A 21,098-nucleotide genomic window follows, 5' to 3' on the forward strand; every position below is an offset into this window, starting at 1 on the left:
TGGCAACTAGATCTCTGGCTCCTCTGCCTTTTCTAAATCCAGCTTGAACATCTGGATGTTCATGGTTTACATACTTTTGAAGCTTGGCTTGGAGGATTTTGAACATTACTTTGCTAGCATGTGAGATGAGTGCAATTGTTCAGTAGCTTGAACATTTTTGGCATTGCCTTCCTTGGAATTGGAAAGAAAACTGACCTTTTCTAGTGCTGTGAACACTGCTGGGTTTTCCAGATTTTCTGGCATGTTTAGTGCAGCACTTTCACAGCATCATATTTTAGGATTTGAAATAGCTCAACTGGGATTCCATCACCTCCACTAGCTTTGTTCATAGTGACACTTTCTAAGGCCCACTTGACTTCACAGTGATCATATCATCGTGATTATCTGGGTCATGAAGGTCTTTTTTGTATAGTTCTATGTGTTCTTGCCACCTCTTCTTAATTGTATCTTCTGCTTCTGTTAGGTCCATACCATTTCTGCCCTTTATTGTGCCCATCTTTGTATTAAAAGTTTCTTTGTTATCTCTAATTTTCTTGAAGAGATCTATAGTCTTTCCCATTCTATTGTTTCCCTCTATTTCTTTGCATTGATCACTGAGGAAGGCTTTCTTATTTCTCCTTGCTATTCTTTGGAACTCTGCATTCAAATGGATATATCTTTCCTTTTTTCCTTTGCCTTTCACTTCTCTTCTTTTCACAGCTATTTGTAAGGCCTCCTCAAACAACCATTTTGCCTTTTTGCATTTCTTTTTTTTTTTTTTGGTGGGGAGGGGGGAGAAATGCAAAACACAAGAGAAGACTCTACACGTGGACATCACCAGATGGTCAACACTGAAATCAGACTGATTATATTCTTTGCAGCCAAAGATGGAGAAGCTGTATACAGTCAAGAAAAACAAAACCAGGCACTGACTGTAGCTCAGATAATGATCTTAAGCTTATTTTAGTTATTTCAACACCTATCCTATTTGTGTTTCTGTCTTCATATACTGATCCTTTGATTCTGGATTACACTTTCTCTTTATTCTCACCCTATTAAACTTTAATATTAAACTGGGTGATATATCATGATATGATACTTTCACTCTGTAACTCTTCTCTGAAAATTGAGTTTTATGGTTAATGGGCTCTGAAATATCCAGGAGATTTCCTTGATTTAGTAAATATTTGATTTCATACTTTGTATGGTGAATCTATATAAATTCTGTGCATAGGAATCTTTATATTTTAGTTTTCTAGCAATCCCACTCATGGGCATATATCTGGAGAAACCATAATTCAAAAAGATATATGCATCCCAATATTCATAGTAGCCCTATTTATAATAGCCAAGACAAGGAAGTAACCTAAATGTCTATCAACAGAGTAATGGATAATGAAGACATGATACACATATACAGTGGAATATTACTTAGCCATAAAAAGAATTAAATAATGCCATTTGCAGTAACATGGATGGACCTAGAAATTAGCACCATAAATGAAGCAATTCAGAGCAAGACAAATATCATATGATATCACTTATATGTGAAATCTAAAACAATGATACAAGTGAACTTATTTACAAAACAGCAACAGACTCATACACTTCAAAAACAAACCTATGGTTACCAAGGAGGAATAGTGGCGGGGACGGGGGGAGGGGTGAAGAAAAATCTGAAAATTTTGATTAACAAATACACACTTCTATATATATATACATATATATATAGAAGTGTGTATTTGTCATTCAGAAAACGAAGATCATGGCATCCAGTCCCATAACTTCATGGGAAATAGATGGGGAAACAGTGGAAACAGTGTCAGACTTTATTATTTGGGGCTCCAAAATCACTGCAGATGGGTGACTGCAGCCATGAAATTAAAAGACACTTACTCCTTGGAAGGAAAGTTATGACCAATCTAGACAGCATATTCAAAAGCAGAGACATTACTTTGCCAACAAAGGTTCATCTAGTCAAGGCTATGGTTTTTCCTGTGGTCATGTACGGATGTGAGAGTTGGATTGTGAAGAAGGCTGAGCGCCGAAGAATTGATGCTTTTGAACTGTGTTGTTGGAGAAGACTCTTGAGAGTCCCTTGGACTGCAATGAGATCCAACCAGTCCATTCTGAAGGAGATGAGCCCTGGGATTTCTTTGGAAGGAATGATGCTAAAGCTGAAACTCCAGTACTTTGGCCACCTCATGTGAAGAGTTGACTCATTGGAAAAGACTCTGATGCTGGGAGGGATTGGGGGCAAGAGGAGAAGGGGACGACAGAGGATGAGATGGCTGGATGGCATCACTGACTCGATGGACGTGAGTCTGAGTGAACTCTGGGAGTTGGTGATGGACAGGGAGGCCTGGCGTGTTGCGATTCATGGGGTCGCAGAGTCGAACACAACTGAGCGACTGATCTGATCTGATATATAAAATAATGAACAAGGTTCTACTCTATAGAACAGGAAACTCTACTCAATATTTTATAATAACCTAAATGGAAAATAATCTATAAAAGAATAGTTATGTGTGCAAGAATAACTGAATTACTTTGCTGCACACCTGAAACACAACAGTGTATATCAACTATACTTAAAAATAAAATTTCAAAAAATAGTATTTAGTGCTAAGGATAATGTCTCAGTCATAATGCAGTGCAGCCCTCCTGGAACAATAAAGGAAAGCTCAAGGTATTTGGCACATTTCTCTATGTTGTCAAGTCAACTCCAAACTGCATCAAGAAGCAGCTGAGACATCTGCTCAGGTATTTTAGCTTTCCAAGTGAAGTTTTCTCCCTTTCATCTTTGGAATCTTAACTTCAGTTCTGAGGTCAATAAAAAAATCTGTGGGAATTTTTATGCATATTTTTGGCTTATAAATTTATGGCTTTCTCATATCCCAACATTCCTTTCATATTCCAGTCTCTCTTAATGTCACTTATTCCCCAGGCCAGTAAGATTGCAACTTTCTATTGTGTTCTGCTCAATGAGCCTAAGAAATGACCTTAGGACAAAGCTGTATAAATGAAGATCTCACCCAAATTAAGCCCTTCCATTCAGGAGTAAAATTCCTTCACATATCTGTAAGCCTCTGTTCATACCTCAGTACCTTTAACTATGATATTTTATATTTGCCCACCAGTTGGTAATGTTTCCTGCAGGAGGGTTAATTTGATATAAGCGACTCTGCCATTACTGGAATAAGCTTTGTAATTTCTAGCTGTATGATTATGGGGAAGCTTTTATTTTATTTTATTTTATTTTTTTTAATTTTAATGTGCTTTTCCCTCATCTTTAAATTAGGAATGCTAAGGATATAATCTCCCTAAGGTTGTTGTGATATTCAATTGTGAACATTAATGTAAAGCACTGACAAGAAGTTTTGTACTTTATAAGCACACAAAAGTTTTACTATTATGTTTAGTGGAAACAACTTTCACAAAAATCTCAGAACTAATAGGCTTAGGTTAGCAATAAAATAAAGCTATTTTTATTGATTTGGGGGCTACTGTCTTGATTGTAAGCTTTCTAAAATTTATCATCATATGATAATGAGAAATATTTCATTCTTGTCACCAAAATGTTCTACTTAAAGAGATGAATAAAATAATTGCCACACAATAGGTTTATCATTTTTGCCTTTGGAGGTGCTCTTTCTACAGCGGTTGCAGGGATGATTCTTTAATTAATTTACCTGGAGATCATCAGCTTCTTCCATTTTGGATTTTGTCAATTTGGCACTGATACTTATATATTAGCTTATACTGCACACTCGGACTACTAAATACTGATAATGATACTTAAAGAAACATTTATGTGATACTTATAATGTGAACAGTTTTGCCCTAAGATATTTTCATGTATCTATTCATTGAATCTCCTGAACCATTTTATCAGGTGGACATTTTTTTTTTATTCCCACAAACAACAGAGATTAAGAATTATCCACATATTGAATTATAAACTCAGGAAATCTAGCTTCAGAGAATGTGCTCCTATTTTGCTATCCTACCTCTCTATTAAAAGAAATTAAAAACACATCAAAAGTAAATTTAATAAGCTGATTTAAACTTTAAAACAAAACAAAAAATGCTACAACTATTATCCTGACAAGATTATAAGCCTATAGCCCTCATTGACTTTCTTGATGTATACAAATCATTCATTTTCTTAAAAGTTTCCTCCAGGAAAGATTCTCTATCACTATGTTTTCTTTCAGACTACTTCTTCTGACATTTCCTCAATAGCTAGTTTCTATAATTCTAAAACTTATCTCAACCCTTGGAATTCTAATTTTGCTGATAAGAAATCTGCTAATAAGATCCTTTCAGATATTCAGAATAAGAGATCTTATAATTTTAAGTATTGCATCACTGTCATTTAAGGCTGAAGTTATATTGTTATGGAACCAAATGTGGGTCAATTTGCCTGACACACAGTCTACTGACACCAGGTTGTAGCAAAGACAAGTACAGTTTTATCGTAAGCCCAAGTAAGAAGAAATGCATGCTCAAAACTGCCTGATGGCTTTCAGGGAAGAATTTTTAAAGACAGTGTGAGAGAGAGTGTCACAGAGTGTGTGGTCAGCTTGTGTAGAATCCTCTGATTGGTTATTGTTCTGTGCTCGGTCAGTAAGTCATGTCCAACTCTTTGCCACCCCATGAACTGCAACATGACAGGCTTCCGTATTCTTCATCATCTCCCAGAGTTTGCTCAAACTCATGTCCATTGAGTCAGTGATGCTATCTAACCATCTCATCTTCTGCAGCCCCCTTTTCCTCTTGCCTTCAGTCTTTCCCAACATCAGAGTCTTCCATTGAATGGTTTCTTCACATCTGGTGGCCAAAGTATTGGAGCTTCAGCATCAGTCCTTCCAGTGAATATTCAGGATCAATATCCTTTAGGATTGACTGGTTTGATCTCCTTGCTGTCCAAAGGACTCTCATTTGATTGGTTGATGGTGAAGTAACAAAGTGATGTTTTGGGAATCTCAATCATCAACCTTCTGCTGATCTGGGGCCTACCTGCTGGTGGTCAGCATGCAGTTAACTTATTCTACCTGGCGAGGGCTTTAGTGCCTGCAAAACTCAAGGATATGGCTCAGGAAATTATAGCCCTTGAGTAGGAATTAACAGTCCTTGACTATGTTTATGATTAAATTATTATTTTGCCTTGCTTGACTGCTTTCTTTCATTTTTTTTTTTCACTTAATTTGTTCTTCAGAAATTAGGAAAGGTCTAGAAGGCTAAAGATTTTTTACAAACAAGAGGCAAGGGAGAGGGGTGGGGAAGGATCTGTCCCTGGGAAGCCCCTACATGGTCCCTCTTGGTTTCAATATACTATGAAACATGTCCTGATTTCTTCACTGAAATGGTGTCTCTTTTTCTTAAGATGGTTGTATAACTATGCTCTTTGATACATATCCTGTTTAATGCAATCATTAGTTTCTGTGTCTGAGTTTACTGAGCCCTATATCTCTATTCTATACCTACCAACCCAAACAACTATAGTTTCTTTCTTTTTTCCTTTATTTTTGACCACACTGTGCAGCTTGTAGAAACTTGGTTCCCTGATCAGGGACTGAATCTGGGCCCTTGCAATGAAAACAGAGTCTTAACCCCTGGACTGCCAGGTAATTCCCTATACTTCCTTTAAATTTATGTGTTTTATTCAAGGGCAAACTGCTTGAAATACAGTGCATCAAATGCTCACAGAGAATATACCAATATTACAGAATCAGCTGGGCAACATTTCAGTGCCAGCCAAAGTCAGAATGAGAAAGACAAATACCATATAATATCACTTACATGTGAAATCTAAAATATGACACAAGTGAATGTATCTATGAGTCAGAAACAGATTTCTGTTTCTCTCGCAGACACAGAAAACAGACTTGTGATTGCTAAGGGAGAAGGTGTTGGGGGAGGGATGAACTGGGAGGTTGGGGTTAGCAGATGTAGGTTATTATATATGAATAAACAGCAAGGTCCTAGACTTAACACAGAGAAATATATTCAGTACCCTATGAAAAACCATAATAGAAAAGCATATATACACATATATATGAATCACTTTGCTGTCCTGAAGAAGTTAACATTGTTAATCAACTATGTTTTAATTAAAAACAATTTTTTTTAAAGAAAGTTGTGTGTATGCACTTTGGAAATAAATATGGAAAGAATTTTGACAATCCTGGGGAGTTCATTAAAAAAAAATAAAGTAGAACAATAATAGTGAGCTTAGGAAAACGGACAAGCTGATATTTGCCTTTTAAGTTTTATTACACAGAAAACTCAATTAAAACTCTCTTTCACATCTTTTACACGATGATTTTCATTTACTTTAAATCAATGAAAACTACACGTAATCCCAGCATAAAGCTGGTTTTCGAATGCTGAAACTTTCCCCTACAGAGCACCACATTTATATACTCTTTTCATTGTAACGAAGTTGCACAGAGAATCAATAGTAGTTGTAAGCTGCTGTGACCCAGATATTTTAAATCTGCCCATCTTGTAGATCTCTAATAAACCTTTGAAACTGTAGAAGCAGAAAGATTACAAGGGTGATGATTAGCAATCTCAAAATATGAAATTGCTACAAAGTGTCTTATTTGCAGCTTTTTTTGTCATTGAATTTGCAACTTAGCGCTATGAAAATGTTTCCATTTGATTATGAGCTGAGCTAAAGCACAGATAATTTGTTCAGATTCCAAAGACAATAATTAAGGTTATTATAGTGATAACCCCAAGTAGCATATCTATAGATTTACTAGGCAAGAATAATAACCAGCTCATCATTTTTTAATTAAAATGGTAGTCATTTTGTTTTCTAAAAATAAAACTGGATTTCATTTTCAGTTCAATAATATATTTACTATGGTAAACATTTATTTCAGTTTTCATTTGACATTAAGATACTTTTTTATCTTACATGACCCATATTATCAAACTAAATGTAAAATAATATTATGCCTATAGTAACCATTAAAACATACTAATGTACTTTTAAGGAAGCATCTGGCTTTTTTAATATAATCATGACTACTGCAATTTTATGCTCTTCATAAACAGAAAAAGTACAGATATTACTCTCTTGCAAATTTTAAACAAGTAAATGGATCTATAAAATGTAATTGAATCAAGGCAATTCTCTAAGTGGATAATTTTGTGTTTATAATTATACCTTTTCTTTCTCATTATTATCATTATAAATTGCAAATTAGATTTTTATGTATTTAAGGGAAGCTTAAAGGAGAAGGGGACAACAGAGGATGAGATGGCTGGATGGCATCACTGACTCGATGGACCTGAGTTTGAGTGAACTCCAGGAGTTGGTGATGGACAGGGAGGCCTGGCGTGCTGCGATTCATGGGGTCGCAAAGAGTCGGACACGACCGAGTGACTGAACTGAACTGAACCGAAAGACTAACAGACACTTAAGTAACTTCACAGGTGAGGAAAAGATTGCTGGATCATGATTAATAAACCCAAGATTTGCTTAGGATATATAAAATAGAGAAGATTAAGGGTATTCTTTGAACTACAAAGTATAGTTTGATTTGAATAGATTGAGATTTTGTCCATTAAATGTTTTGCTTCCTTGACAAAATTTCTTGATGATTAGAACAGTTTCATATTGTCTTTCTTTCTTTTTTTTTTTTTACATTATTATTCAAACCAAGTGTGTGACTGTAATCACTCTTCATTTTCTCTTTAACAATTGAACTGGTAAAGGTTTGAAATCACCATTAAATTTATTCTTCTTAATACTTCATTTCAAAATAACAATATTCTTTTTACTTTCATTTTTACATTCAAAATATTGGGTAGAAAGTGGCAGACTTCATGAAAGAGAAATGGCAATTTGGGGCAAACTTTTTTTTTATATTTAATATCCTATTATTCTTAGAGTCATTTAAATGGGCAATTGTTGAAATTTAGTTTTGTCCTATTATGTGACTTGAAATTAAGTTACATTAATTTCTATTTGTTTCTTTAACTACAAAATAAAGAACTTGATGTAAATGATGTTATAAGGCAATAGTTTATATTTACCTTTTGGAATATGTTTTCGAAACTTTGTGTGCATGCTAAGTCACTTCAGTTGTGTCCAATTCTTTCCAACTCTATGGACTATAGCCCACCAGGCTCCTCTGTCCATGGGATCCTCCAGGCAAGAATATTGGAGTGGGTTTCCATGTTCTTCTCCAGGGGATCTTCTGAACCTAGGGATGGAACCCGTATCTCTTAAGTCTCTTGCATTGGCAGGCAGGTTCTTTACCACTAGACAACTGGGAAGCCCTGTGTTACTTTACTCTGTAGTTAATTATTCATGCAAACAAAAGTATCATTTTATATGCCTGCTATCAGTAGAATCTAAATGAAAGGGATGTTGTTTCTCTCTTCCTTCCATATGGGCAGAAGTGTCAGTTTGTGAGATGGAAGAGCTAAAGAAGAGAACGATCCCCAATGTATATTTATATATATGCTTGTGTTTATGTATATGTGTTTATGCATATGTATGTCTAGACACATGCACACATACATATAAATACACATACAATATACAGTATACATATGGTAACAGGTACTGATGTACTGAGTACAGTTATAGTGGTCCACACATGTGCTGAGATGAGAACAGAGCCCTGTGAATATCTGCTAAACTAGAGTTTTGGGAACATGTCTGAGTGAGGAATTATCTTGGCATTTATAAGAAAAAAAAGATGTGGCTGGAACAAAGTAAGCAAGGATGGGGAGAGGAAGAGAAGGTTGATTGGCTTGGGAGGACTAGATAATATATAGCTAAGTTACCATGTTGAAAGGGGGATGAGTTTGCTACCTTTGAAACAAAAAAATAAAAACAAAACTTTTTTTTTTTCTTTTTCTAGAGCTTTAACTAGGGAAGTGGTGAAACAAAAATTGTCTTACAAAAAATTCACTATGGTTCCTGGGAACAAGGTGAGCCAAAGTGGAAGCAGATTGATAATCATGAACCCACTGATAGAAGTCCAGGGTGAGGCCATGGTGTCTCTGGTGGATGGTCACACTTAAGTTTGAGAAATGTAGGTAGTCATTAAGGTTCAGTGAATCCAGGGGATAAAAACCTCCAGATGTGAAATACTAGTAATTACATTTTCAATAGCAAGTGTTTTATTTCCACCTTAGATTTTTATTATTTTTTCCTAAATCAGATTTTCTCAGTCAGAGAGGGACTGAAAGAGGATCATGATCCTACTCTATTAAAGTTCTCTCCCATAAATGGACTCTTCAACTTGCAGTATAGCAAATACAGCAGGGCAGGAATAGAGACAGAGATATACAGAAAGGACTTGTGAACACAGCAGGGAAGGAGAGGGTGGGACAAACAGAGAGTAGCATAGACATAAATACACTATCATGTGTAAAAAAGGAGTGCGAAGCTGCTGTTAACATGGGTGGCTCAGCTCTGTGATGACCTAGAGGGGTGGGATGGGGGTTGGGAGGAGGCTCATCTGGAAGGGGATATATATATAGTTATAGTTATGGCTGATTTACATTGTTGTACAGTGGAAACCCATACAATATTATAAAGCAATTATCCTCCAATTAAAAATAAATTTAAAAAATAATATTATTATATATCATGTTATTTTCTTTTTGATACACAGCACTACTCAAGCTCTCAGTTCTCAGGGCTTTTTTAACTCAACGTTGCTGAGTTGCTTCAGTCATGTCCGACTCTGTGCAACCCTATGGATTGTAGCCCACCAGGCTTCTCTAACCATGGGATTTTCCAGGCAAGAATAATAGAGTGGGTTGCCATTTCCTTCTCCAGGATTTTTAATAATAGTCTTAAAAATAATTACAACCCCAGAGAATTTTTTTTTTTTTTAGGTGTTATATCTATTTATATTTCTCTGTTAAAAATGAAAATGAGAAATTTAAAAATATTATTTTATATAAAATAAAAAATTAATTCATGTTATCACAAAAACATCTAAATAAACATCAAATATTCTAAAACCAAACTAGAGAATAGAGAAATTGTTTTACAGTTTTGCAAATGTCTTATGGACTTGCCTACTACAAGATAACTGGATTCTCATATTTCTACATTCAGTCAACTGTGATACATTACTTGGGTTGAAGTACATGAGGAAAAGCCAGCCACACAGAGAAACAAGTGGATATACATTTTTGAAATCATACAGAATTTGACAGTAGTAGTTTTGTCATGGGGCAAAGCCTATTAAAAACTCCCAGGAAATAAAAATAGAATTCGTGTAATAATATAAAGTCTAACCTTTTTTTCTTTCTCCGTTGTGCTTAGTCCGGTTTCACTTGCTCATAGGTGGCATGTACAGAGAATTTGTCCTCAGCTTCAAACCAAAGATCCTGGAATGAAAGGCTGCATCAGCTCACAGAAACTCCCTGGAAAAACTGAAATTCAAGATGGTGGGCGCCTCTTGCTGAGAGGCTGTGCCTGCACTGAAATCACTAGCTAAGGCAGCATCAGTTCAGTTCAGTTCAGTCGCTCAGTCGTGTCTGACTTTTTGCGACCCCATGAATCGCAGCAAGCCAGGTCTCCCTGTCCAACTTCCGGAGTTCACTCAGACTCACGTCCATCGGGTCAGTGATGCCATCCAGCCATCTCATCCTCTGGCTTCCCCTTCTCCTCCTGCCCCCAATCCCTCCCTGCATCAGAGTCTTTTCCAATGAGTCAGCTCTTCACATGAGGTGGCCTAACTACTGGAGTTTCAGCTTTAGCATCATTCCTTCCAAAGAACATCGTTTTTTAAAGAAATCCCAGGGCTGATCTCCTTCAGAATGGACTGGCTGGACCTCCTTGCAGTCCAAGGGACTCTCAGAGTCTTCTCCAACACCACAGTTCAAAAGCATCAATTCTTCGGTGCTCAGCCTTCTTCACAGTCCAACACTCACATCCATACATGACCACAGGAAAAACCATAGCCTTGACTAGACCAACTTTTGTTGGCAAAGTAACGTCTCTGCTTTTCAATATGCTATCTAGGTTGGTCATAACTTTCCTTCTAAGGAGTAAGCGTCTTTTAATTTCATGGCTGTAGTCACCATCTGCAGTGATTTTGGAGCCCCCCAAAATAAAGTCTGACACTGTTTCCACTGTTTCCCCATCTATTTCCCATGAAGTGGTGGGATCAGATGCCATGATCTTCGTTTTCTGAATGTTGAACTTTAAGCTAACTTTTGCACTCTCCTCTTTCACTTTCATCAAGAGGCTTTTTAGTTCCTCTTCACTTTCTGCCATAAGGGTGGTGTCATCTGCATATCTGAGGTGATAGATATTTCTCCCAGCAATCTTGATTCCAGCTTGTGCTTCATCCAGCCCTGCATTTCTCATGATGTACTCTGCATAAAAGTTAAATAAGCAGGGTGACAATATATAGCCTTGATGAACTCCTTTTCCTATTTGGAACCAGTCTGTTGTTCCATGTCCAGTTCTAACTGTTGCTTCCTGACCTGCATACAAATTTCTCAAGAGGCAGGTCAGGTGGTCTGGTATTTCCATCTCTTTCAGAATTTTCCACAGTTTATTGTGATCCACACAGTCAAAGGCTTTGGCATAGTCAATAAAGCAGAAATAGATGTTTTTCTGAAACTCTCTTGCTTTTTCAATGACCCATCAGATGTTGGCCATTTGATCTCTGGTTCCTCTGCCTTTTCTAAAACCAGCTTGAACATCTGGAAGTTCATGTTTCACGTACTGCTGAAGCCTGGCTTGTGGAATTTGAGCATTACTTTACTATCGTGTGAGATGAGTGCAATTGTGCGGTAGTTTGAGCATTCTTTAGCATTGCCTTTTTTGGGGATTGGAATGAAAACTGACCTTTTCTAGTTCTGCAGCCACTGCTGAGTTTTCCAAATTTGCTGCCATATTGAGTGCAGCACTTTCACAGCATCATCTTTCAGGACAACTGGAATTCCATCACCTCCACCAGCTTTGTTCATAGTGATGCTTTCTAAAGCCCACTTGACTTCACATTCCAGGATGTCTGGCTCTAGGTGAGTGATCATACCATCATGATTATCTTGGTCATGAAGATCTTTTTTGTACAGTTCTTCTGTGTATTCGTGCACCTTTTCTTAATATCTTCTGCTTCGGTTAGGTCCATACCATTTCTGTCCTTTATCGAGCCCCTCTTTGCATGAAATGTTCCTTTGGTATCTCTGATTTTCTTGACGAGATCTCTAGTCTTTCCCATTCTCTTGTTTTCCTCTATTTCTTTGCATTGATCGCTGAGGCAGGCTTTCTCATCTCTTCTTGCTATTCTTTGGAATTCTGCATTCAGATGCTTATATCTTTCCTTTTCTCCTTTGCTTTTCGCTTCTCTTCTTTTCACAGCTATTTTTAAGGCCTCCCCAGACAGCCATTTTGCTTTGTTGAATTTCTTTTCCATGGGGATGGTCTTGATCCCTGTCTCCTGTACAGTGTCACGAACCTCATTCCATAGTTCATCAGGCACTCAGATCTAGTCCCTTAAGTCTATTTCTCACTTCCACTGTATAATCATAAGGGATTTGATTTAGGTCATACCTGAATGGTCTAGTGGTTTTCCCTACTTTCTTCAATTTAAGTCTACATTTGGCAATAAGGAGTTTATGATCTTAGCCACGGTCAGCTCCTGGTCTTGTTTTTGTTGACTGTATATTGCTTCTCCATCTTTGGCTGCAAAGAATATAATCCTTAACATAATTAAGGGTTATAATATAACCCTTGCTGTAGAGCATATAACTCATATCTCTTCTTTCCTTGATCAAAAACTAAACCTTTCCATGGCTTTTGAGCTGAAATGGGAATGCTTCATTGGCTCAAAGTTCACTGGGCCAGAAAGACCCTTGTTGGAACCTGACAGGAACAGGTAGGTAACAGTTTCTCTAAAACTAGATGCATATGGAATGTGAAACCATATCAATTAACTTTTTACACTTCCTTATATTACAATCCATTGATTTATCTTGCCCTTTGACTGCATCCCTATCCATTTGTGATGTTACATTATGGTCATTAAGGAAATATTGTGTCACTGAGTTACTTAGATATGCCAAATGCTAACATACATTTTTAAATGAAATCAAGTAATGTTAGCATCAGCTTCCCTGGTGGCTTGGCTGTAAAGAATCTGCCTACAATGGAGGAGACCTGGGTTGGGAAGATCCCCTGGAGAAGGGAACCACTACCCACTCTGGTATTCTGGCCTGGAGAATTCCATGGACTGTATAGTCCATGGGGTCACAAGAGTCAGACATGACTGAGCAACTTTCACTTTTCAACGTTACTATCAGGCTTATCAGCAAAAACTTTACTGGAAAGCTGTAAAGATTTCAGAGATACCTTTTCCGAAATTTTAATATTTGGTTGAAAACTTCAGTGTTACCATTCACAACAAAAGTATTTGCTTTCCTTGAAAAAGTTAATCCATTTCTTTACATTTTAAGACAATCTGTAAAATACTCAAGTCTGAATAAGCATTGTTTACCTGCCAGAAATTCTCTCTAGTGAAAATGATTTCATTAAGAACACCCGGACTTCCCAAAGGACATGCTACCCCAACTCCATAGGACCTGGGTATGCTGGGTGTTGTGGCCCCGCCTTGAGAACACCTGTTTTGGGAGACATAGGTGAGGGCAAGGTGCTCCAAGGAGCCTGTCTGGCTGGCAGTGGTCAAGGAGTCAGAGCCACAGCATCAAAGCTGCCCATCCTTCATGGTGACAGATTTGGGGATGCTTCTCTCTCCTCTGTGTGATTGGTAGTTTGAGTTGTGAAGAGATGGCTGACAGTGTCACAACATTTCCGCAGTATCTTTCTAGGAGAATCAAGAACCCCATTTCTGAAAGTTGTACCATCTCATAGCTAGATACTCAAATTCAGTGAAAGAGAGAGGAACAGCATCTAAGAAGGCTAGTAGAATGTTTGAAAGGACAAGTAGAGCCCAGGGTATAAAAGAGGAAGCAAGATTGAGCCACCCATTGCTAGTTGAATTTCTCAGTGTTGTACATGAAGTAGCAGACTATTCTGCTACATTCTCTTCCTGGTTTTATCAAGTGTGTATTCCTGTGTTTCAGTCAGTAATGGTCCAAGTGATTGGTTATCCATCTCTACATAGAGATGTTTGATTTTGTCTGAAATATTTATTCCCATCAATTTTCAGTACTCCTCCTCTTTGTGCTTAGCAAAATTGTGAATGTGATATTATTTTAGAATATAGTTGATCTGGCACTTATGGTATCAGGGAGGAAGCCTCACCCATTTCCTTACTGACATGGTCTTCAACATGTCAATTGCAGGCTCTTTTCTGTACCTTGGAAATATTTGTGGGTCTCTTTCTCATCCATCTTGTTGGTCAACTGGTTAATCTCCAATCTTTTTTCTACTCACTATGGTGGACTTCCAAGCAGGAACCCCTCCTCCTACATTATCACTAGCTGCCTTTTCTCTGTTCTCTTCCCTTTGTTTTTTATGAACACCAATGAAGCAAAAAGTGAAAGTGTTAGTCACTCAGTCATGTCTGACTCTTTTCCACCACATGGACTATACCCCACCAGGCTCCTCTGTCCATGGAATTCTACTGAAGAGGGTAACCATTTCCTCCTTTGGAGGATCTTCCCAACCCAGGGATTGAACCAAGGTCTCCTGCATTACTGGCGGATTCTTTACCATCTGAGCCACTACTGAAGCCCAAGGAAGTAAATACTCCTGGCAAAACCTGCCTTTCCACCTGTAATCTCTTTTCCGTAAAGAGATTTTACGGTTTCCTTAAGCAACAGAACCTTCCACAAAATGGTTTACTGCAGTCTGCCCTTAGTAGCTCAACCTCTGCAGAGAAGCTCTCTTCAGAGCATCAGTCTCCTACCAAGCAAGGCTGTGGCAGTTCACTGTGTTGGCCATCAAGAAGGGATGGATGGAAAAAAAAAAAAAAAGAAGGGATGGATGGCATTAGGAGGACCCTGTGGCAGCTCTTTTCCTTGTCCACCTTCCCTACTATGAAAAGTAGGACCCACCATGCAAGGCTCCTCTGCACATTCCCTTCTTTCTGAGGAAATTGGGACTTTTGTCTGGTGCACCTAAGGCAGAATCTTCCTGACACTGGAACGTTGATTTCTAACATTGGTGATTCTGAAAGAATCACTGGTTTTTCTGCAGCTCTTTTTCAGCATCTCTTCAGCCCCACTACCAGAACTGATGGGAATACATTCCCCACCCCCCACCCCCCGCCCCAAACGTGCCATTTACCCTGCCTTCTACCACCCTTGGATGAACAGATTTTTGTAATCCTACTGTTGTGGAACTGTTATTTTTGCTGTTTTTCTGTGAACAACATATATTGGCAGTTGGAGATAAAGGAGAATCTCAGTTCGTCTTGGTCACTTCTTTTATAGCCATCATTGTCTCATTTCTTGTAACTCGGATTAGATTTTGTTCTCTCTTGCTCTACTGCAAAAAACAAGCCTGGAGAGATGGGATGGGAGGAAGGACCTTATAGCCAGATCTGCCAGGTTTAGAGGGTGATTTTTTTTTCCTTCCCCTTGAAGGGGAAAAAGCTCTTTTTCACTGATACATTTAAAGTCTGCCAGCTTTGGAGAGATACCAGTGCAACTGCCACTGCAAAACAAAATGCTAGACAACCTGAACTGTTAAATTCTGGAGGTTGGAAATACTGTTGGTCACTGCCAGATTTGTCTGGTATTTCAAAGGATGATTGGGTGCTTCAAATAGGGACTGGATGGCAAAAATTTATTCAATTCATAAACCTGTGGTGTGGAAAAAAAACAACTAATTCACCTTGCAACTGAAACGATTACTACCACCTCCCTTCAGACAGGTGCTTTTCCTAACAACAACCATCATACTCAGGCAGCAGAAGTGCTTTATGACTAAGTTCCATTTTGTCACACAGAATATTGAAAAGATATGTAGTATGGGGTCAAAATTGAATTAAAGCAATAATTTGTACTGCTTCATCAAGAACGTTGTTAAGTGAAACCTGTATGTCTTTACTGTAAATTCAGAATGGCAAGAATATGAACATGAGTATAGCTTAGTGCCACTGCTTTAATTCATGTCAAAGTGCCATAATTTTTATGCTGAATTGTTTTTGTAACATCAGTGCAGATTTCATTTCAGCAAAACTGTTTAATATTATTACAAAAAATATTTTTAATTTTGTTGAGCTCCTAAAATGGTCTTAAGGACACCCAGAAGTTTATAGAAGGAACTGTAAAGACTACTGTGATAGCATAATTAAATTACATTATGCATTTTATGTAAATAATTTTTGACTGTGTTTGGAATTTACACAAATTGTAATTTTTTTTTTTTCTGTATCATATTGGGGGCTTCCCAGGTAACACAGTGGTAAAGTATCTGCCTGCCAATGCAGGAGATGCAAGAGACACAGGTTCAGTCTCTGGATTGAGAAGATTCTCTAGAGGAGGGCATGGCAACCCACTTCATTATTCTTGCCTGGAGAATCTGATGGACAGAGGAGCCTGGCAGGTTACAGTCAATAGGGTTGCAAAGAGTTGGACATGACTGAAGTGACTTAGCATTCATGTATGGCAGGAAGGATAGGATAGATACAGGGGGAAGAAAAAAAAAAAAGGAGTAGCCTATGACCATAGTTTCTACAGTCCATGTGTAGAACCAAGTGGTAACCTTGACTGGAGTGGATGCCATTAGTGTAGAAGACAAGAAAAATTTAGAAGACAACACTGGTAGCTTGATGATTGATCTGTAAGAGAGAGAGTAAATCTAGATTTTTGTCTAGTATATTTAGATGGGTGGTGGTAACATTGTCTATAAAATCAATACTAGCAAAAGATAAATCAGGAATGTGAAGGTAGGGATTATGAATTTGGTATTGGACACACTCAGCTAGAATTACTTTTTAGAAATCCAAGAAAATGTGATAAGAAGCCAGTTGAAAATGAGTTTAGACAGGAAATACACACTATTCATGGAAGAGGTAATAATGTACCCATAATTAACCTCACAGTTAACTGTTTATGACTTCACTATTCTCCAGGTTAATTCTCTTTTCTATGGCAAAGATTGATCATCTTAGTCCAAAGTGAACAGGTAGATGCTGGGCTGTTTTGAAAGAGCTCCCTCTCCAGGCAGATCCTAAAATCAATTCTTGTCTCCTAAGTCCATGAGACTCCCAGGAGTTGCAGTTGCTTTTCAAAGAACTTTTGCTTTGTTCTTTCTTGGTGGCTCAGTCAGTAAAGAATCCACAAGCAATGCAGGGGACCACCTGCAATGCAGGAGACCTGGGTTCGATCCCTGGCTTCGGAAGATCCCCTGGAGAAGGAAATGGCAACCCACTCCATTATTCTTGTCTGGGAAATCCCATGAACAGAGGAACTTGGTAGGCTATATTCCATGGGGCCACAGGAGTTGGACACAATTTAGTGACTAAACTACCACTACTTCACGGTACAATTTCAGCATTTGGCAAGTCAGGTTTAGTTCTCCCCCCATCCTGTTCACTGGAGACTGGCAAGCTTCTAATTGTTGTCTCTCCAGATCCATGAGACTGCCAAAGTTCTGCTGATTTCTCTTCTTTTTAGTTATTAAGAGTCCCTGCATCAGTTCTTGGTCCATATCCATGGCCTGTGTGTTGTGGAAAAGAAAAGGCCCTGCTTGAAAATGGGTATATACAATTTTATTACCCTTCTCCCTATGATTTTCCTTTCTTTGAGATTCTTTTTATCCCTTTGATTGGTTACCATAACAGTTCTTGTATCCTGTCAGTTTTTGAGCAATTCTTGAATTTCTGATGAAACAAAATGTTTCAGGTTCATCTTGTATTTTCCCTGCCCCAGTTCAAGAGTTAATATACACAAGAACTTCTGTTTTCTTATTGATACTAATGTCTCATCATTTTTAGGCCATTTTAGTAGGTAATTATATATGCACATATAAACATATATATGTGAAAATATTTGTAAATAAATAATTTTACATATATATTCATAATTGCATGTTGATATCTACAATTCCAATCCATTTCCACAGAGTTCCCCCTTTCTTCCTTCATTTTATGTTTTTATTTCCCCCATCAATAAAAAACCTGCTTCCTAACACTTTATGTTACAGAGTTTAAGAAACAGCAAATAGTATTTCCTAGGAATGCATGGTATTTTTACTCTAAAGGCTACAGGCTTTATGAGCAATATAAGCCACTTAAAGTTCATTTCTCAGTGCTTCTGAAATGTATTCATTTAAAAGCTCGAATGCTCACTGAGCTCAGCATCAAATCCAGATACAGGCAATATGGAACCATGTTTGCATTTATAGCCTATCTATAGGAAACTCTTTTATAAAAGGGTTTAAATATCTCTTCAGGGGAGTACCATAAATGTGAATGTGTGAAGATGATGTTAAAATACGGCTGCTAATCCTTTCTGAAAGTATAAAATCTTTTCACTATAAATAATATATTAATATTTACTCAAAAATTTATTCTTAAGAGTCACAGGGCTATATTGGAACACTGAGACACTGTCAAGTCTATTTTCTGACCTTTAGGCATGAACACAATTAAACTTCCATTGATGTGGAAATCTCTTTCCCTGTAAAAGATATCCTCCCTTGGGTAACCCATTCTTATGCTTAAATATTCTTAACTGTGAAGAAACTCTTCATTATACTTAGCTTATACCCTCCATGCTGGCTTTTAATTTCCTTTCTTGTCCTCCATTTTAGATAATGAAATACATTTGTCACTATTTATTGAATAATATCCCTACTATTACTATATAGACTAGAAAAAATATATATATATAGAAATATATATTTGAAATATATATATAGAAATCTTATATGTCTCAGCATCATTTCTGCTATGCTTAGTTGTGTTTGACACTGCAACCCCATGGACTGTAGCCCGCCAGGCTCCACTGTCCATGGAATTCTCCAGGCAAGAATACTGGAGTGGATAGCCATGCCATCCTCCAGGGGATCTTCCCAACCTAGGAATCAAACCCAGATCTCCCGCACTGTAGATGAATTCTTTACCATTTAAAGCACCAGGGAAACCCCTTTCTTTATATATGCATTTATATATGTGTGTGCGTGTGTGTGTATATATATATATATATATATATATATATATAATTTTGAATCTTACTCCATGATATCTATTTATAAATCTTACTATCTGCTATAATCTCTTCAAATTAAGCCCAGTTTCAAACAGTATTGAAGTCATGAAGTGGCTGAATTCTGACTATAGGATAAGAATTTACACCACTTATTTGTTTTTTTTTTGTTTGTTTAGCCAAAGGTAAAAGATTTATGCAGTCTGAAGAGAAACAGGAGTGCATTCTGTTATATGTTTATAAAGTGACTCTACATTTCTGAATCATTATTTTATTTTTCTCCATTAGATACCAGAGATATTTTTCTGTTCCGTTATATTTAGATATGTAAGCTGAATTTTCATAGAAAGCCAATTATTTGATGCAAAAGCATTAGGAATTCTAGAATGGTGCTGATGTTGTATCTCAACCTGCCAGTTCCTGAACAAGTGAGTAACAATAACATTATAGGGACAACCATTATTTACTGAGTGCTTAACATATGCTACTACTACTTACAAGTTAGATAACTGAAATAACATGGCAACTTGTATCAGTGTAAGATGTTATAGAACGAGAGTAGAGACAGGATAGATTTAGCTGAGGAAAGAGCAACTTTGTTGGAAAATTAGAGATGACTCAAGGGGCTCTATTTCAGGTTGACTGTGGAATACAGGATGCCTTGAATTTCTTAGTCAATGGAAAAATAGTTTTGGGGGAAAGTGATTTCAAAATGAAATTATAAATCTAAGATGTGATATAATCTTGGCCCCAAAATGGATAGCTGCCACTGTGGGCCTAACCTAGTACCAAGATTCACAAGGCAGCAGATCATAAATATGAGAAATTATTTCATCTGGCTGAGGATCTGCATTTAGTGTAAGTCAAGTAAGAGGTAAAGCTGAGAAAGCTCACAGTGACAGGACAGAATAAGTTTGATCCAAGGAGTGCTATAAGCATGCTGCTGCTACTGCTGCTAAATCACTTCAATCGTGTCTGACTCTGTGTGAACCCATAGACAGCAGCCCACCAGGCTCCCCCGTCCCTGGGATTCTCCAGGCAAGAACATTGGAGTGGGTTGCCATTTCCTTCTCCAATACATGAAAGTGAAAAGTGAAAGTGAAGTTGCTCAGTCATGTCCGACTCCCAGCAACCCCATGGACTGCAGCCTACCAGGCTCCTCCGCCCATGGAATTTTCCAGGCAAGAGTACTGGAGTGGGTTGCATTGCAAGCATAGGATAGAGGAAAATCAGAACATATACGTTATTTACCAGCACTTACTGACCATCATTCTTTTGTAAATAACTGATCGTAACTAAACATAGAGGTCTGGGGATAGCGATTTCTCAGTTAGAATTCGTGGAGTTCGGTTCCATGGATATAGGAAAAGGAAGATCTATTTACACTCTATTTCTATTCTTCCTTCCAAACAGGTTGGCTCATTTAGAAGTAAATATTGTAAATCGTAGAATATCAGCACAGGAAAGCTTTTTAAAATAATATAGTGAAGAATTTAGATGAAGGAATGAAAAATATTTTCAGCTTTAAGGGCAACTATTTAACTCTGCCACCTAGTGCAAAAGCAAACACAATGTGTAAAAAACTGGGTGTGACTGTACTCCAGTAACAAGCCTCATTTAGCCATGGGTAGTAGTTTTCTGACCTCTGATCTAGTCTAAACCTGTCATTTTTTGATTAGGAAAAGAAGTCTAAGTGTGATGATATGAAATAAATGTCAAGAAGCTGTAATCTACACAGCATAAATAAAATTCAAATCTTCAGAATCCTAGATAGATATACTGACCTCATCACTCATCATACATAAATCCCATAACAGGTAACACTAATGTTTCATGAAAGTAAATATTATTGGTTGAAATAATAATCCTAATAAATAATTATTGAGTGATTTCTATGTAATAGGAAATTTATTAACTGGTTTATTAAAATTATTTTATTGAATCCCACTAATCATCCTTATGAAGATCACATATAATTATCCTTAATATATAGATGA

General features: G+C 37.3%; 1 pseudogene; it reads left to right on the forward strand.

The window, feature by feature from the left end:
• The first annotated feature begins 13,720 nt into the window (after positions 1–13,720).
• LOC138984911 (etoposide-induced protein 2.4 pseudogene) lies at positions 13,721–20,813 on the forward strand (annotated as a pseudogene).
• The last annotated feature ends 285 nt before the right edge of the window (positions 20,814–21,098 follow it).

Source organism: Bos mutus, chromosome 1, assembly GCF_027580195.1.
Source record: "Bos mutus isolate GX-2022 chromosome 1, NWIPB_WYAK_1.1, whole genome shotgun sequence".
NCBI classification, from domain to species: Eukaryota; Metazoa; Chordata; class Mammalia; order Artiodactyla; family Bovidae; genus Bos; species Bos mutus.